At 43.0% G+C, this 5,200-nt stretch overlaps 1 pseudogene; it reads left to right on the top strand.

Moving 5' to 3' along the window:
* The first annotated feature begins 3,580 nt into the window (after positions 1–3,580).
* Positions 3,581–4,023, top strand: LOC101645922 (annotated as a pseudogene).
* The last annotated feature ends 1,177 nt before the right edge of the window (positions 4,024–5,200 follow it).

Here is a 5,200-nt window from a genome sequence, read left to right as displayed (position 1 = left end):
TGCTATACTGCACCCTGACTGGCTCGTCTCCTCCCCATGACCCTTCTGTAAGGGGATGTCCAGTTGCCTACAGATGGGCTTTGGGTCTCCACTCCTCACTCTCCCTCATTCACAATTATATGGTTTTTTGTTCTTTGGTGCCTGAGACCTGATCCTATCGACACCTCTTGATCACACAGGCTTGTGCATGCACAAGTCTTGAATGATTGAATGACTAAATTGTAGGATATGTGAAGTATATGCCAATAAGATGGCTTCAAAATAAAATAAACTGAAGAAGTCTTGTGCAGCAACATTTGTTTATCATGATGGTTTCTGTTGGCTCAGTGGAGAGGGTTTGGCTTTCTTTACACTGAGTAGCAATCCATACTGAAGGCTGTAGTCCTTGGTCTTCATCACAAGGCTCCTTACACCATATGCAAGGAAGGCAAATGACTTTTCTCTTAATAGAAGCAAGTCCTCTGTGTGGCAAAAACTGTTTGCCCTTAACTCTCAGGAAACCTTGAGAACTGGAACTTCATGGGGCCGCCTTGTTTTTTTTCTGGGTCACACACACGTTTTGCACTTTTAATGGGGTATAATCTATCAGTTTTCTATGGCTCAAGTTAGTAAATAATATTTCAGTGTTTCTTCTGTGACTAGTTACTTCCTGCCTTTTAGAGGTTTGGGCTTTAAAGGTTTTACTTAAAGGACAATGGTTTACGCTGTAGAAGAAAGGCCGGGTGATCTGCTCCCATAATTACAGCCAAGAACTCCCCAAGGTGAAGTTCTGCTGCGCAGCCACCCACGAGGTCTCAACAGGCTCGTTTCATTTAGTTATTTTTCGTAGAGAAGCATAAAGTCATCATAGACAAGAGCATGGCATTCTTACAGCTCTGTGAAGTGAAATCCCTCTACCACCTTCCAAAGGCTTCTCTATGTTTTCTCTGAATCACTCTCTCTGCCGTGTGATCCTGACTCCAGGATCACCATTAGGCCTGGTGATACACTATTGTGCCCAAGACAGTTCCTTCTCTGGACCTAAGTCCTCTGCAGTGAGCCCTGCTACTGCTGCTTTTGCCATATCTCCCCAAAAGAACTGCCCTGATCTCTACAGCCATCATGAGGCTCTGTGCTCTCTGTAGTCTTCAGGGTTCTAATATCTTACTGTGTGGTACAATAGACAGTGGACTGTCTCTCCTTTTCCTTTTTCCTGGCTTTAGGCCAGGGCTTCACGCCCAGCTTGGAATAAATCCTACAAGACCAATCTCTCCAAAGAAACTTATCTACTGCGGCCTACAGTATCGCCCCTGTGTTCATCATCTGGTTGTGAGTGTGAGGTGCCAGCGAGTTTGTTCTGACTAATGACACTGCGTACAACAGAACCAAACATCCCCTGATCCTGCAGCATCTGCACAGTTGCTCTTACGCCTGAGGCCGTCATTGCAGCCACTGTGGCAATCCATCTCATTGAGGACCTTCCTCTTTTTCACTGCCCCTCCACGTTACCAATCATGTGCTTCTCCAGAGCCCGGTCTGATGACATGTCCACATACATGAGACGAAGTCTTGCTAGCCTCGCCTCTCAGGAGAATTTTGGCTGTACTTCTTCCAAGACAAGGATTTCAGCATCTTAAGTCGGTTTACTCTTTGCATCTCCCTCATTCCCAGGGTTAAAATTGTTCTGGCTGTTCAGGTTATCAGATACGGACATCGACTTCAGGACAAGAAAGGCAGAAGAGACCTTTTCTATGTTCTAGATGCAGGGTGGAGTATGTAAAAGGAAGCTCATATTTCATCACATTTGGATTAGTATCTCAGAGTCATGCAGAGAGTTTTTGTTTTCTTCTGTTGGGTGAAGTCAAAAGTTATGGCTTCCATGTTTTCTGTTATAAAGATCTTCACCACTTTAGAAGTTACCAAATAACATCTTATCTTTGCGAAGTTTTTATTGTCTCCTTACATTTAAGAAAATCAATTTAAAATTTATTTTATGATATCAGGTAATAATAGGTATCTAACATTAGTTTTCCCCATCTGGCAATCCAGTTGTTTCAGCATAATGCTTTGGGTTATTCATTCTTTTTTCAATGATTTGAAATGCAATTTTTATATTAGATTCTCACTTGAATAAAATTCTGGCCTTCTATGTATTCTCATACATTTTCTGTTTTCATGCTCCATTATCATATCATTTCAACTATTAATATGTTTAACTCTGGGGCTTATAACTTGTTGTTTGATCACCCATTTGCTATCTTCCTACAGTGATCTGGAGAATGCCTCAGGCCTAATCATTACATTAATCTTTTTTCTTCCACACACAGTATACACATTAGTAACTGGTTCATTCTAACTTCAAAGTACTATCCTAAATCTGACCGTTTCTCTCCCACTCCACGATAGACTGCACCGCCATCATTTCTTTTGTCCAGATCAGTTTCCCGAAGCAGACCAGATGGCCTGCTGGGGGTGCTGGGACCATCCACCGTGGCTATAAAAGCAGACACCCGCACTTTCCCCTGGATTATGGGCTACCGTACAAAAAGTCTCAATTATCAGGGGAGTGGGCAGAGTAGTTTCCCCCCCTGAAAATGGAGCGGTATGCTGAATAACTTTGGGAACCTATGATCTAGATTCTTACAGTAACCCCGCCCCCCAAATGATCTCCTGTGCTCCTGTGATTGGCGCTTGCAGTTTAGTGTCCAAAACACAAGGCAGGCTCTCCTTGCAGATACAAAGCAGGTGTCTGTTGTACTGCAAACCCCTTTAGCTGCATTGGCTCTTACTCAGAATGATGTGTAAGTTCTCACCATGGGCCACAGGACTGACCTGGCGCCGCACCAGCCTGCGCCCAGCTCCAGTCTCAGGGCAGCCTGGCTAGTCCTCAAACACACAGTCACAACTTAATCTACCCCAGGCTTTTCATAGATGGTTTCCTCTCTCTGGAACGTGGTCCCTCCGCTCTTCCTTTAGCTTGGTGGCAGAGAGGGGAGAAGGGGATAGGAGGTGCACATGTACTGATGTCATCATTGTTGAATAACTAGGAGCTATGTAGAAACTCCTGAACCTCCTCCCGAATTCACTGACTCTTCAGGGGACAAATCTGGGAGCCTCTACAGGTCACATCCTTCCAGCAGGTCTAGAGGAGTCCCTGAGTGGTTACGGGCTACATGACTACCTGGGAGGCTGGCAGTTCCTGCACACCCAGGGGTACCTAGGGAAATAGGGCTGGCGATCCGCTTCCCAAAGGTCACAGCCTAGAAAATTCCACCAAGTACTTCTACTTGGCACACCTGGGACAGACATGAATCAGGTTGCACAATTGCAGCTAACAAGCTAGCTACTATCTAAATACATGGATGCTTAAAATATATTTCAATATATTTCAATACAAAGGTAACTACTCAAAGATAAATACAAGGCTTCAAAAATTTGTAGGTAAAGCCCCTTATCTTTTCAATCCATAATTCCATGAATTTCTTGAAGCCTCCTCATACAAGCTTTACAAATTACTGGAGCAACACCCAGGGCACCACAAAATAAACACAGAGCACAGAGTGAAACATGACAAAATATATTGAAAGCGGCTGGTTCTTCCTTTCTGCTGTCGGCCCGAGAGCCTGTTGTCGAAATGGGCAAGTTCATGAAACCCGGGAAGGTGGTGCTGGTCCTGGCGGGACGCTATTCGGGACGCAACGCCGTCAGCGTGAAGAACATTGGCGATGGCACCTCGGACCGCCCCTACAGCCACGCCCTGGTGGCTGGAATCGACCGATACCCCCGCAAAGTGACAGCTGCCATGGGCAAGAAGAAAATTGCCAAGAGGTCAAAGATCAAGTCTTTTGTGAAGGTGCATCACTATAATCACCTCATGCCCACGAGGTACTCCGTAGACATCCCCTTGAGCAAAACTATCGTCAACAAGGATGTCTTCAGAGACCCTGCTCTTAAACACAGGCCTGTCGGGAGGCCAAGGTCAAATTTGAGGAGAGGTACTAGAGAGGCAAAAACAAGTGGTTCTTCCAGAAGCTGAGATTCTAGATCTTGAGTCAAAATCATTAAAAACACCCCCAAAATAAAAAATATATATATATTGAAAGTAAGAGAAAAATAGTAATTTTGATAATAAAAGTAAGACACATCTGTTATACCAATAAATATAAGTGCGCTAAAACATCTATTTTTTAAAAGTCATTGAATTATTTAGAACAATTCCACATTGTATGTTCTGTATATAAGACAAGAGTGCTCAATTAAAATTATGTGGGCAAGTTTGAAAATAAAAGGACGGACAAGGGCATTCTAGAAAAATGCAAACAAAAAAGTAGAGGTTGAAATGTTCATTCAAGATGGGATTAAATGTTGGGGGGAAAAAACCCAAGAAGTCACTTTATAAAAGGTGCGTTATACAGTGCAGAGTTTACAGATATTATGTTAGTCTGGGTTGATTGAAATAAATGTATTTAAAATAAAACTGACAAACTGAAGAGATGAAGGCAGTTGGTCCTTCACTCTGACAATATAGACCCCATGTTACCACGTCTTTCAAGAGAAGCCAGAAATCCACTTTATTGTATAAAAACTCCTGATTTTCAATAACTCAAAGGGACACACAGAAATGTTGTTGTTATTCTATGTGTTTGCATAAATATAAATACTCCAGTTTTTAATTTGGGGGCTAGTAGATGGTAGATGGGTACAAAGAGATACCTCCTCCTCATCTCTTTCCTCTAGTCAGCCAATGGCTCTACAATGCGCCACACTCTTCTATGTTCATTCTCTGCCACTGGTGCACCACTGATTGTTTACCAAGACCGGAGATTCCATAATAACAGGGGTTATAATTAATTTCTGATTGCATCTCTTCACCTCCTGGGGCCTATCATAGCATCCTATATACAAGAATCAGTCATTGATTAATCCATTCATTCAGCAAATGTTACTTAGATGGTCAGGGATCATAAAAGACTTCATAGCATTAGTGAATAGGTTTATTTTAATAAGTTCAATAAGCGCTAACCAAAATAAGCAAAGAATCATGTGGCGTTCAAGAAGGATCATCTAATTTGAATTCAGGGGCCAAGGATGGCTCCCCAGAGAAAGGGAGAGCTGAAGTAACTCCTTAAAGAAATGCTAGGTTTCCAACTACTATGTGGACAACTGACCCCCCTCCCCAGAGGAATTTATTTCAAAGGACGGCATTGAATCTGCAGCTCCG

This window comes from Echinops telfairi, unplaced genomic scaffold (assembly GCF_000313985.2).
Source record: "Echinops telfairi isolate 266 unplaced genomic scaffold, ASM31398v2 ScPeMD7_70;HRSCAF=299, whole genome shotgun sequence".
Classification (NCBI taxonomy): Eukaryota; Metazoa; Chordata; class Mammalia; order Afrosoricida; family Tenrecidae; genus Echinops; species Echinops telfairi.
The sequence above is the reverse complement of the archived record's forward strand: the minus strand, read 5'-3'. Positions and strand labels throughout refer to the sequence as shown.